Genomic DNA, 14,463 nt, shown 5'->3' with positions numbered 1-14,463 from the left:
CCTGTAATATACTAAACACAGCAAAAGAAAGAAACATCCCCTTTTCAGGATAGTGTATTTAAAAAAATCCAAAAATCTCTACAGATCTTTATTGGAAAGGGTTTAAACAATGTTTTCCATGCTTGTTCAATGAACCATAAACAATTAATGAACATGCACATGTGGAACGGTCATTAAGACACTAACAGTTTACAGACGGTAGGCAATTTAGGTCACAGTTAAAATAATTTAGGACACTAAAGATACCTTTCTACTGACTCTGAAAAACACCAGATGAAAGATGGCTAGGGTGCCTGCTCACCTGCGTGAACGTGCCATAGGCATGCTGCAGGGAGGCATGAGGACTGCAGATGTGGCCAGGGCAAAAAAACTGCAATTTCCGTAATGTGAGATGCATTGCGTATTACATCTCAATCCACATGCCTGGGACCTGTTGGATCGGAGGGTGAGGGCTAGGGTCATTCCCCCCAGAAATATCCAGGAACTTGGAAATGCCTTGGTGGAAAAGTGGGGTAACATCTCACAGCAAGAACTGGCAAATCTTGTGCAGTCCATGAGGAGGAGATGCACTGCAGCACATAATGCAGCTGGTGGCCACACCATATACCCCCCACCCCATTCCATTTCTGTTCATCACATGTCTGTGAAACTTGTTAAATTTTTTGGTCTGAGTTTTTGAATCTTTTTCTGTTCAAACAAATAATTACACATGTTAAGTTTACTGGAAATAAAAGCAGTTGAAAGTGAGAGGACGTTTCTTTTTTTGCTGCGTTTATATGATGAAAGTCTAAAAGTATAAAAACAGATAAAACACAGTCTCTGTCTGATAGGCTACTTGTAATACACAAGGAATTAGAAGGGTAAGGTTTCATTTATGAATTCCAGTCATGTGCTTATTTAAACAACAGCAAGTATAGTGCTCTGCTTGACCATTGTTTCCATGGGAACAGCTGTCCGTGTGATGGCTGATCGATGGGCGTAGTTATTTGAGGCCTGATTCACCTTATAACATCAGCTTAACTCTCTTTTATGTCACTTTCGTTTGGCAGACAATGGCATTACAGTGGAGATGGCAAAGATAAGCTTATTATGAGGTTACACCACTGACCCAAAGCACAAACTCATAAGGCTTCAGATCGAGCAGCTCTAGTCCTGTTGATCTGAGGTGTCGGACAACTAGAGCACAGAGAGGTGAATCTAGGTGGACTGAAACTAAAAATGCAAGTTGAGGGATGAGGCAAGAGAGGATAATGTTGACGCAACCGAAATCAAACACTCATCTGAAGTGTTCAAGATTTTTCTGTGTGTTTTTTGGGGGAGTGCAAATTGGTTGCGGCTGAGAGAGTTACGAACATGTAAAAAAACATATGTTTTTTCTATAATTTCTGTTCTGTGTTGATGTATTTCCAGAAACAGGAAGTGTGGACAGGACATATAAGGGCTTGTTAATTTTGTCAACTTTTAAGAATATACTAGAATATAGATGGCATCAGACAAGCAAACAGATGTGTACTAAAAGCCACAAAACTCGTTAAAGTTGCTCCTGCTGATTGTACAGTGATGCACATTTATCAGTCAATTATCAGGTGATAATTTTGGGACACATGAGTGATCTCTAACCTTCATATTTTTGCTTCCTCCTTTTCGCTCTTCTCTCTCTGTGGCACACTTAGCGTTCCCGTCCTTCTGCCGCCGACGGATTGTTCTTCCACTGACCGCATTTCCTGCCTTGCTCATTTATCCAGAAAATGTGGCTGATTGTACCACTCTCCCCACTGACACTGATTACATGCACAAACAATGTGTTTACTGAATTCTCCCCGTAACGAGGCGCAGCTAAGTACAATATTGTCGGTCTAATGAGCTCGTAAATGCAATATGCTGGCATTCTGTGACAATCAGCAGTCTGGTCTGTAATTGATGAATAGACCTGTAATTTTACAACGAGGCAAGAAGGGGAGAAGTTTCAGATGAATACAGAGGAGGAAATTAACCAATGGAGATCAGCCAAAAGCTTCAATATATGAAATTCACACCTCTGTACTTGGACTACGGCATTAATTGCAGTGGATTGTGGTGATTTGAGTGAGAGGGTAATTAGACAATGCAATGCTAATGACAGTGGGAGGTTTGTAGACGTGTCATGTCGTTAAGATGTGGTGGATTGTGCATTTAAATCAGAAAAGTGTCAATGTCTAATATTCTACCAGTTAAAGTGAATAGTACATATAATACACCCCCAATAATCAAAACAAGCAAGTACACCCCTGCAAATTCCCCATATCTCAATATGATTGGTCATCTTTGGGATGTGCTGGACCAACAATTTGATCCACTGCGGCTCCACCTCACAACTTACAGGACTTGAAGAATCTGCTGTTAATGTCTTGTTGCCAGATACCACAGGCCACCATCAGGGGTCTTGTAAAGTCCATGCCTTGATGGGTCGGCACTGTTTTGGCATATTAGGCATAATGTTCTCACTCACCATTGTATAGTATGTATATATATATATATATATATATATATATATATACACTGCGTGGCCTAAAAAATATATACTTTAATATTTCGTTGGACCGCCTTTAGCTTTAATTATGGTGCGCATTCGTCGTTGCATTGTTTCGACAACCTTATGCAATGTCACAACATTTATTTCCATACAGAGTTGCATACATTTTTGGCCAAGATCTTGTATTGATGACAGGAGAGTCGAACCACTCCGTAATTTCTTCTCCAGCACATCCCAAAGGCTTTCAATGGGGTTAAGGTCAGGACTCTGTGGTGGCCAATTCATGTGTAAAAACTATTCCTCATGCACCCTGAACCACTCTTTCACAATTTGAGCCTGATGAATCTTGGCATTGTCATCCTGGAATATGCCTATGCCGTCAGGCTAGAAAAAATCCATTGATGGTATAACCTGGTCATTCAGTACATTCAGCTAGTCAGCTGACTTTATTGATTTTATTGCAGCATAACATTGCTGAGCCTAGACCTGACCAATTAAAGCAACCCCAGATCATAACACTGCCTCCAGAGGTCTGTACAGTGGGCACTATGCATGATGAGTGCATTGCTTAATACGCTTCCCTTCTTACCCTGACGTGCCCATCGCTTTGGAATAGGGTAAATCTGGACACATCAGACCTTTTTCCATTGCTCCACAGTCCAATCTTTATGCTCCCCAGAAAATTGAAGTAGTTTTTTTTTCTGATTAGCCTCACTAACAAGTGGCTTTCTTGTGGCCACATAGATGTTTAGTCCCGATCCTGTAAGTTCTTGTTGCATTGTGCATGTGGAAATGCTCTTACTTTCACTATTAAACATAGCCGTGAGTTCTACTGTCTAATTTTTTACGATGTGACTTCACCAACCATTTTAGTGATCTCCAATCATGATAATTCAAAACCACAATTCTTCCGCAAAGCTGACGGTTCACCACTATCTTTTTTAGATTTAGATTTTAATAATGCGTTGGACAGTTCTTAACCCAATACCAGTGATTTCAGCAATCTTCCGACATGGTTGTTTAAGAAATTAGAAGCTACACATTACATCAGTTAGGGTTAAAAGAATTGGTGCCAGCTGAAACATATTAATTACTGTGATAATGATTCAATCATAGGCTCTTAAGTATCTGTTTTTTTTTTTAAATCCAAACATCAACTCTTTTTTTGGCCAGGCAGGGTATATATATATATATATATATATATATATATATATATATATATATATATATATATATATATATATATATATATAGTGTCATATTTACAAGGCTACTTTTGAATGGCCATCAGTGGAGAAAGATGCAGAAAAATTGGTCAGTGGCAAACATCTACTATAATATAATGAAATATTTGCAATTTATATGTTTATTGCAACAAAATTATTTTGCCAGAAAACTCAAATACTGCTCACTTGCCATCAATGGAGAAACATGCTTTTTGATCTCAGAATGGTGTAGTTACAGCATCTACCAGCAGGGACAAACTCATAAATGCTAACCAGCCAAACTTTGACCCATTGGTCTGGGATGCGTTTCCCATACAACAACGTAACTCACTGTGTAAACACCATAGTATGATGCATCGTTGTAGAAATCAACTAGCTAGTCACGACTGTTTCCCGAAACCATAGTAACTATCATTTGAAACACGTTGGTTGAGCTGTCGTAATAACTTCCGCAAATATTAAATCATAATAGTTCTTGTACACATACATCAGAAAGCTGTTTAATGCGAGAAAGCTGCTGAAGACATGAAAGTGGCTTGCACTTTGTAATGCGACAGATGCATTGCACTGCAATTAGGGTTGCCACTTTTGAAGTCTTAAAATAACGGACACTTAATTGGGGGTGGGGGTGTGGGGGATCACAGCCCCTAACCACATCCTCCACAGTTTTAGCAATAAATGAGTTAATATGTGTTATTAATTAAAATTGTTTATCCTTTCTTATATGCTAAAATTAGAACTTTCCTGACCCATGACTTATAAAAAAAATAAATAAAAAAAATACATCATTTATATGTTAAAAATATATTTATTTTATAATACTTCTTTATCTTATTTATTTATACATTTTGGATGGTTTATACATATTTTTTTTATTATTTTATTTTAATTGTATTTTTTTAATCATTTTTATTTATTTTATTTGTTTATTTTTTTCCTTTACCTGTACTTGTCTTTATGATTGTATTCATACATTGTTTGATCTTATTGAACATTTATATAGAAAAAACTTCACAGTTTTACAACCATTTGTGGACTTTTCAGATGGTCCACAGTATTAGCACATTTTAGCACAATGTGTGGACTTTTCATACAGTTCCTTACCCACCATAGGCATATTTTCCAACTTATATCAATGTTAAATTGGCAATCTGGAACGATTTCACCATGACACCATCTGACTAGCTTAAATCGTGACAAATCGCATCCCATATTGATTCAATACGGGATGCATCATTTTATCTTTAAATACGGGACAATCCCATATTTTATGGGATAGGTGGCAACCCTAACTGCAGTAGATGGGGTTCCCTCTATATTAAACTTCTATGTTCCCCTGACGCACTTGAGCATATGCACATGCGCAGTCTTCAAAAACATATTAACAGCACTTATGTGTTAACATAAACACATAAAAGCCATGTTCTCCGACAGAAACCGTGTGTGATAAAGCGCTTTCTCTAAACAGACTTTAATCCCTTAAAATGCACTGGCATTTCTGTGACTTTTCTGCAAAACCCAGTAGTAAATTGTTTTCTTAAATGCAAGTAAACATGGTCAAAGTCTTGACAGAATGAAATATGATACAGATGCCTCAGTAAAGTCAATTGATGTTCACATAGCAAACAAAGGAATATTGCTTCTAACCACAGGTGGAGAGTTTCAGTTCCAACCACACAACTTTGCGATGCTGTTTGTGAATGTTCGTTGGAAATACGGTTTCGGAAAACAACAAATCGTTGAACTATGTTGGTAACGATGGAACTTGTGAAGATAGTTGGCTAACAATGCTTTTCAGAAATGCACTCCTGGAAAGTGTGGAACCACACCCCAAGCCCGGCCCAAAAGGACGACCCAGCATCCACATCTTTACCGCCTACTTAAGCTAACAGTGGAAATAAAGGACCAGTTTCCCTGCCTCCAATCCAAACTTTAATCACTGCAGGAGACGCACCAGAACTGCTCCAGATCAGCACTGCTGAGAAAGCCAGTTTAGCACAGGCAGAGGTCTCCTGGTGGGTGTGTACTGTCAGCACTGAGTAAGTAAGGAGAAGGTGGAGAGGAGGTCTGCTCTTCATCATGGTTTGTTATGCACAATGAGTCGCCTTGCTTTTATCTATAGCTGGGATTTATTTCTCACACACCGTGGTGATTAGTTCTCAGAGGGAAATAAGGCACATCACTCCCCCAGAATTGCATGCACACATGCACGCAAGGTCTCCTTTTGATGAATTGTGCAAAGGATGTACATGGGGAAAAACTCTCCACACAAAAGCAAACAGCCATGTAAAGTGCACTGCTTTGTCTCGAGGTTGCCAGATTTAGTTTGAATTCATCTTCTTCTGACTAAACGTGCATGTGCTCAATTTACATAATTTTAAGCATTTGCCACTCAACAAGGGCGTGGGATTTTGTGTCAACGTGACAAAACATAAAATAAAATAGCAGAAACATAATAAAGCATGCAATAAATAATACATGATAATACAAGTCATTATGCAGTATTAACTGTACACCTGAGCTTAACTGACCTCAATCTAAATTATTTGTGGCATACTATTTTTAGAATATTAGCTTAGTTATTGAATGGTCCTACTGCACAGTGTACACTATATTTTGCCGACTGTTTTTTATACATTTAATAGATATATATATATATATATATATATATATTCTTTTTTTAATAATAAACAAACAAAACAAAAAAAAAATCTTATTTATACTTGTGCCAGACAAAAGTATAAACAAAAATGTTAGATTTTTGAGTTTATAATTTGTAATATATTAAGTGTTCTTGACTTTTAAAGAGTAAAAGAATAAAAAAATAAAATATAAATTCCAGCCCAGAAAATGTCATCTTTAAAATCTTAAAAGTTTCACTTTTCCTGCCCACTTGTTCCAAAATAGCTTCCCAACAGATCCTATCAAGGCCAGTGTGATACAGGCTGCCTGAGATTATCTGAAGTCTATCCACTGACCTGTAAACATGGAAATGTGCAGTTCGTCCCCTTGGGAAAGGCAAAGGTAAGTGTAATGCTGCACATTTAAAGAGAACTCTAAACAGAATACTCATAAATCAGTCATACTGTCCACAACGCTGGTTAAAGATCCCTGCTCTCATTCTTCACCCAAGTTTTTCCTGCGTCCTACAAAATACGACAAATAAATCAGGGACGCCACTGCCATTTGAGGCAATGGATTTAGTTATGAAACCATAGGGATGGGATCACAACCTCTTACAAAAGCCAAGGGCACTATGAAGTATGCACTACGATGTACTCACATTGTTGCATTCTTGGTTGAGCCGCTCTGTTGTGGTCTGAAGCTTTCAAAGATAACACCAGCTGCCTTGATTATTTGTTTTCCTTTGCTCTTGAATGAATGGCTGCCTTTTTCAGAGCCTCGTGCATGTGCTGTAGTTTCTTTGGCTCAAATGAAAGAAAATACTTTTGGCATGAAGTCAGTCAGTTGAGATTGTTCTGTCTTTGCCAAGACAAAATGGCAATGCAGACAAAGATAGATAGAAGAGAAGAAACTAAAGAACTGTGCCATTTTTATGCACTGTATTTAAGTGCGAAAAACCTGCATCTTATTCACTAACCTCTAGCAATCCAGTTTAAAGTAAATGCAGATGCTTCTAGCTGCCCAAGCTCAATTTCGTGCATTGTTGTGTTTTTAACTGTGTGCAATTCCTAACACAACACAATTCCACGTTGCATTCTCAACATTGCCACAAGGGGTGCTATAGCGAGATTAGAGTGGGCTGTCTGCCTCAGCTGTGAGTTTTCTCTTTCAAGTGAACTACAGTCATGGTGGAGCAAAAGTTTGAAGAGAGTATTGCATAAAAAAGTAAGTTAAAGTCAATATATTTATAACAACTTAAGTACATAAAAACACATCCAGTTTAATGTCACAAACTTACCACCACAGTAACGCAAAAATGCACATTATGTATGTTCAACCAGATCGCACATTGTTTATGCATTGGCCAAGCGCTCGAATCTGCATATGTCTACTTGTGTGAAGTATATTTCATGAGGTTAAGAAAAATATAACAGCATTTTCATTTCTGGGTGAATTATTCCTTTAATGCAGAGCAGTTTCCAGGAGCTGAGAGAATGGAAGGCGGGAAACAATTTATACAAATTCAACAATATTAAGTGGGGCAGATGGGGAGCTCTTTTGCAGCATTGTGACAGGGCTGCAGGTGGAGTCCCTCTCTTTATCTCCAGCTCTCCTATCCAGGATGTTTCCTGAGCAAGCTTGATAATGCACAGAACCCTCCCAGCCACCATGATCTACATTCCCCCAACTCCCTGTGCTCTCAGTCACATAGGAAGATGGGTACATCAAAGCCAAACTTTAGTGTGTGCGGCCCGCATGTGTGTGTGAGGGCCCATATTGTGTGATTGTACGGTTTGGTTTGCAAAGAGACAGAATGTAAAGGGATGATTGAGAATGAAAAGTAGAGTGTAGAAAAAGGAGAGAGAGCTTGGAAAAGTGTGGGCAAGAGAGGTGGAGCAGGGTACCATTAAACCCTGGTGTGGTAAGCAACCTTCTTCCTTTGAAATCTTTGGTCGCATAAAGGCTGTAGCTCCAAGCAAGCCTCTTTTTATATTCCCAAACCGACACACACAGTTTACGCTGCATTCAGATGGAATATGAAAAGAGGAAATGCTTTCCTAAGACTTCCTGACGAGACGTTTCAAAATCCTTCTACAGCTAAGGCACGCTTGGCCAAACAGCCTTATCTGTAAGTCTTGGCTCTCAGCATAAGTTCCTTGGTGTTATTTTAATATTTTCAAACATCACTCGCCTTGGGAAGGTTTTTTTTTCTTCCAAGCCTCAGGAAGAAAGTGAATGTAAAGTATATTTATATAGCAAACCATCCTAATACTCTTAACTTATTTTTGAGGTCAAGGAAAATATATTGAGTAAAAGATGGCCGAGGGAAATAACTTTACTAAGTTTCAGGAATTTTGTGCATTTAGCGTCAGTAATGGTGTGATAGTGTAACTGTATATAAGCACAAGCTGGCTTTAACATGACTCGATTCGGGGTGTCAACACACCGTTCAACGCCAGCGTCAAGCTTGACAAGTAGCATTTCAAATAGCATCACTGAAGGGGAAAATTTAGAAAGCAGGTGGTATGCAGAGTAAACATTGAAAACATGGATTTGGACTTAGAAAAGAAAACATTTTTGGCAAATGCTTTGATACATTTACTGCAGAAATTAATAAAAGGACTCGTTTGCTATAAGGTCTTAGGATGTTCATGGTGAATTTTGTCAGAGCAGAAGGAAGCAAGTTTTCTTCCAGGATAACCTTGTGTATGGCTTGATTCATGCGTTCTTCACAAAGACGAATCTCCCCAATTCCAGCCTTTCTTAAACACCCCCAGATCATCACTGATCTTGGAATCGGACAGATTCATCTTTGTGAAAGACACATGAATCAAGCCACATAAAAGGTTATCCTGGAAGAAAACTAGCTTCCTTCTACTCTGACAATGTTCCCCAACTCTGAGGTTTGGTTTTTCCAGCAGGACAATGCTCCATGCCACACAGCCAGGTCAATCAAGGTGTGGATTGACGACCACCGGATCAAGACCCTGTCATGGTCAGCCCAATCTCCAGACCTGAACCCCACTGAAAACCTCTAGAATGTGATCAAGAGGAAGATGGATGGCCACAAGCCATCAAACAAAGCCAAGCTGCTTGAATTTTTGCGCCAGGATTGGCATAAATTCACCCAACAGCAATGTGAAAGACTGGTAGAGAGCATGCCAGGACGCATGAAAGCTGTGAATGAAAATCAGGCTTATTCCACCAAATATTAATTTCTGAACTCTTCCGAAGTTAAAACATTAGTATTGTGTTGTTTAAAAATGAATATTAACTTGTTTTCTTTGCATTATTCGAGATCTGAAAACACTACATCTTTTTTGTTATTTTGACCAGTTGTCATTTTCTGCAAATAAATGCTCTAAATGACAGTATTTTTATTTGGAATTTGGGAGAAATGTTGTCAGTACTTTATAGAATAAAACAAGAATTTCATTTTACTCAAACACATACCTATAAATAGTAAATCCAGAGAAACTGATAATTTTGCAGTGGTCTCTTAATTTTTCCAGAGCTGTATATATATATATATAGTGTACGTTAACATATTATTTGTATTACATATTATTTGTATTATATGACTTCGCATTAGTAATAAATAAATAAATAAATAATATTCATCACTGCTGCAATAGGTTTTCAAATATAACTGCTGAGGGAGTGACAGTAAATTTGGCATCTTTCACTCGTATTGTTTGTCAGTGTCAATGGAAGATTTTAAATTTCCATCTTAAATGTCTTAACGTAAGTTTATAAAAAACAATATATTTTCAGCCTTAAATACTCTATCTAAAAAACTATATCTACAGTGCTCCATGGTAATTCACTCCTCTAACACATACAGTCAACTTTCCACTCTATTAATGCTAACAGCATTAGCCTGTCTGAGAGACTTTAATTTTGGAAATCTCTTCAGTTTCTTCTGCTTCCGTTCTTCTGGATCTGGAGGCCAGATTCCACAGGGGCTTGTGCAGCTCACCATGGATTAGACTGTAGCCTGGGCTTTTGGATCGTTAGCCAATTAAACTAATCATGCCCATTCTGAAGACTCCTGGCGAGAAGGAACTGCATTGATTTCCTCTGGTCTGATGTGAGCTTCCTCTTCACCCTGCTCCCCCACTGGCTGCCTAGAACAAGCATCTGGTTAACCAAATCCAAGCTGACAGGAGAATGAAATGGTCACAACCTTGAGTTTGCCAGATATCTAAACTCCTTCCAGAACAGACTACCACAGTCCATGGAGTATTAAGAGAATGTCCATCAAGGAGAAAAGCAAGCAAATCCATATTTTCCAAGGATGGCCTAGGGTTGCATATAACAACTTATTTTTTTTGGTTTTGTGCCTTGGATCATGGGAGGTGCAGTGTTGTAGAAAATGGTATTGGATTTCAGTGACTGAGCACCAGGCCATTAGTCTCAACTCCACACCTGCAAACAATTCAATGGCAAACTTAGTTAGGAAAGTTAACAAAGTTAAATCTGTTCCTTCTAACTAACAGAGTCTAACAGAGTTTGAATATACACAAAATAATGAGCGTTCATCTATTTAAGTCAAGCCTGTGCAGTTACATGATTAGCTGTAATAACTGCCATTTCCCAAGGTGCTGGCTTTAGCTGCATCCAAAAGTGCACCCTTATGCACTATTCTACGCCATTTTGTATTTTATTTAATGTAAGTAGTGTGTTCACAATGAAAAAATGCAACAAAAGAGGATACTGTAAGCATGATGTACTTCTTCAACTGAAAAACGGTTTACTCAGTGGTCGTGACTTGCGCTACATAGCAGAATAGGCAGGGCTACCTAGCCGCAATGTTGGCCTGACCAAACTATTGTAATTAATGGTGAATGTGGCAAATGTTGCAATGAAAACACCTTAAAATGTGAGGTTTCCATCACCCCATGGTGTGTGAACATGTACATTTTTATATGTGCTAAACTGAGGTTGGCTAACATGCTAAAGCTAGCAGCATGCTTTTGAAACGTCCCTTTCCTCAGCTGAAAAACAGTGAATGCTTCAGTGTAGTATAATAACGTTAAGACAAAAACATACTTCACGCAAGTACGCAGACGCTAGCACTTGGCCAACACGTGGTTCCGTTGTACATACATTATGTGTGCTCTAAAGTATATACTTCCCTATCCCCATTGAAGTACATACTTTTAGTGCATAGAAGAAATAGGCAGCCTATGAGTTCCATTAAAACAAACAAATGGGAAAAAATGGAAGTTCAGGCTTCCTTTACAGTAACATTCCTCAATGTATTTCAACTCCTAATGTCAAAAAATACAAGCTAATCAAAAGCTCAATCCATTTTAGAATTACACCATATTTTCTGTCTAGGTCAACCACTATGAAGGATCTTGAATAATTTTGAGATAAACAGTGGTTAAGGTTTGTGATGAGGAGGAGGGCGGGGCGGGGTGGGCCGTAAGTGCGCATGGCTGGCCCCCAATCAGGCTAATCAGATGAGGAGAGGGATAAAGCCGAGTCTGCGGCAGTTCGGGAGAGAAAGAGCCACACGCAGCTGCTGTGTGTGTTTATGTTTATGTCTTTTTAAGTTTTCATTAAACATTATTTTGACTGTTCAGCTGGTTCCTGCCTCCTCCTTGCCCATTTTATCCCTGTTACAAGGTTAAACTGTGGAGGTGTTTTGATGGTGGTGTTGCTCAGTGTGCCTCTCTGAGTGTTGTGACTGAGAAATACCAGATTTTTGGCACTGTTTTCTGTCATTCTGGCACACAGACTGCAGAAGTACAGGCTTCACTAGCTGCCAGCACTGCCCAAGAGAGAGGGAGGGAGGGAGGGAGAGGCAGAAAAGAGGGAATGTAAAGGTGAGTGATCGCTGCGTTTCATGGCAGGGTGACAACACATCACTAAAGACTCTCTCTCCAATTCAGTCAGGTGAGAATTTTGACATCTTTGAACTTGTTTTAAAAGTCTAAAATGTCCAGCAGACATTTGATCAATTTATGCTGTTTGTATTCATAAATGTAATCAATCAGCATCCCTATAAAATATTAATGAGCTGCACTGAATCAGGTACAAACTTACAGAGTTCTCCATTTGGACATTGTACCTTTTTTTGCATACTCAGGTGGTTCTTAAAGTAAACCATGAAGTAAAATTCACAACTTCCATAACTGATGTTTGTCGGCGTTAAATGGAATATTTAACAATTAATATGTAGGACAATGTTTGGATTTTATCTATCAGGACTTCATTGGACTGTGAAAAGGGTTACATACCTGAATGGAACCAGACGGTTGTGGGGTGTGCAGTTAAAATAAAGAGGGATTGGTGAAAGTGTTTGTGCCCTAATACTATCCATCCTATTAAGACTGGTGCATCTCACATCATAGTTAATGAATTTAGTGATTCATTCCACTCTGTGTGTGTTTGTGTGTGTGTGTGTGTGTGTGTGTGTGTGTGTGTATATATATACACCGATCAGCCACAACATTAAAACTACCTGCCTAATTGTGTAGGTCCCCCTCTTGCCGCCAAAACTGTGCCAACCCGCATCTCAGAATAGCATTCTGAGATGATATTCTTCTCACCACAATTGTACAGAGTGGTTATCTGAGTTACTGTAGACTGTCAGTTCAAACCAGTCTTGCCATTCTCTGTTGACCTCATTATCAAGGTGTTTCCATCTGCAGAACTGCCCCTCACTGGATGGGTTTTTTTTTTTTTTTTTTTTTTTTTTTTTTGGCACCATTTGGAGTAAATTCTAGAGACTTGTGCATTAAAATCTCAGGAGATCAGCAGTTACAGAAATACTCAAACCAGCCCATCTGGCACCACCAATCATGCCATGGTCCAAATCACTGAGATCACATTTTTTCCCATTCTGATGGTTGATGTGAACATTAACTGAAGCTCCTGACCTGTATCTGCATAATTTAATGCACTACACTGCTGCCACATGATTGGCTGATTAAATAATCACATGGATGATTGTTGGTGCCAGATGGGCTGATTTGAGTATTTCTGTAACTACTGATCTCCTGGGATTTTCACACACAACAGCCTCTAGAATTTACCCCAAATGGTGCCAAAAACAAAAAAATATCCAGTAAGGGGCAGTTCTGTTGACGGAAATACCTTGTTGATGAGAGAGGTCAACAGAGAATGGCCAGACTGGTTCAAACTAACAAAGTCTACGGTAACTCAGATAACAGCTCTGTACAATTGTGGTGTGAAGAATAGCATTTCAGAATACAGCGTGCCGTTTCGCGATAAATATATTAAATCTTTTAAATGCCATATCGAATGAAACTAAAGACTACTCTTTTGGCTCAAATAGGTTTTAATGTAAAAACTTAATGAGGTTTCTTACCAGATGTAGTTTTGTTACTGTTTCTCCAAAAGACAAACCCAGCTGAGATTGGTACCATGTTGTTTTGTCACATGACTCAGTGCGTCGAAAGTTTAACCCTTTAATGACAACCTAGCGTCTCCTGAACTGAGATCAGTTGGTTTAAATGAAATGAAATTATGCATAGCCTACAGTGAAGCCAAAACATAACGTCCACACATGTGAATGTGGTGTCTGAGTGAAAAATCAATGGTTTATTTACAATTAATTACATAAATATATTGCACTGTATAAAGTTTATTTAAAAGATGTGTTAATAATTTAAAGAAATAGCTTCCAAAATAGGTGAAATCCTGAAAATAGAAAGCATGTCGAACATATTAATTTGTACATTTTAAATTTACATTTATTAATTTGGCAGATGCTTTTATCCAAAGCGACTTACAAAAGAGGAATAATACATCATAAGTGATTCATCTTACAGACAGCAGTACGAAAAGTGCTACATTACAAAGTTTCACTGCACTAGAATAGTAGTATCCAAACAGATTAGAGTGCAAAAAAAATAAATAAAAATAATAATAAAAAATATATACTGTAAGTGCATGGTTAAGTGCTCATGGAAAAGATTTGTTTTTAGCCATTTTTTGAAGACCGAGAATGAGTCTGCTTCATTTTATGGAGTTGGGAAGTTCACGTTGGAGCAGACCCAGTGACTTTTCTGTATGCCAGCATCAGAGCCTTGAATTTGACACGTGCATCGACCAGCAGCCAGTGAA

This window comes from Myxocyprinus asiaticus, chromosome 46 (genome assembly GCF_019703515.2).
Source record: "Myxocyprinus asiaticus isolate MX2 ecotype Aquarium Trade chromosome 46, UBuf_Myxa_2, whole genome shotgun sequence".
In the NCBI taxonomy this organism is placed as follows: Eukaryota; Metazoa; Chordata; class Actinopteri; order Cypriniformes; family Catostomidae; genus Myxocyprinus; species Myxocyprinus asiaticus.
Note: the sequence above shows the minus strand (reverse complement) of the source record.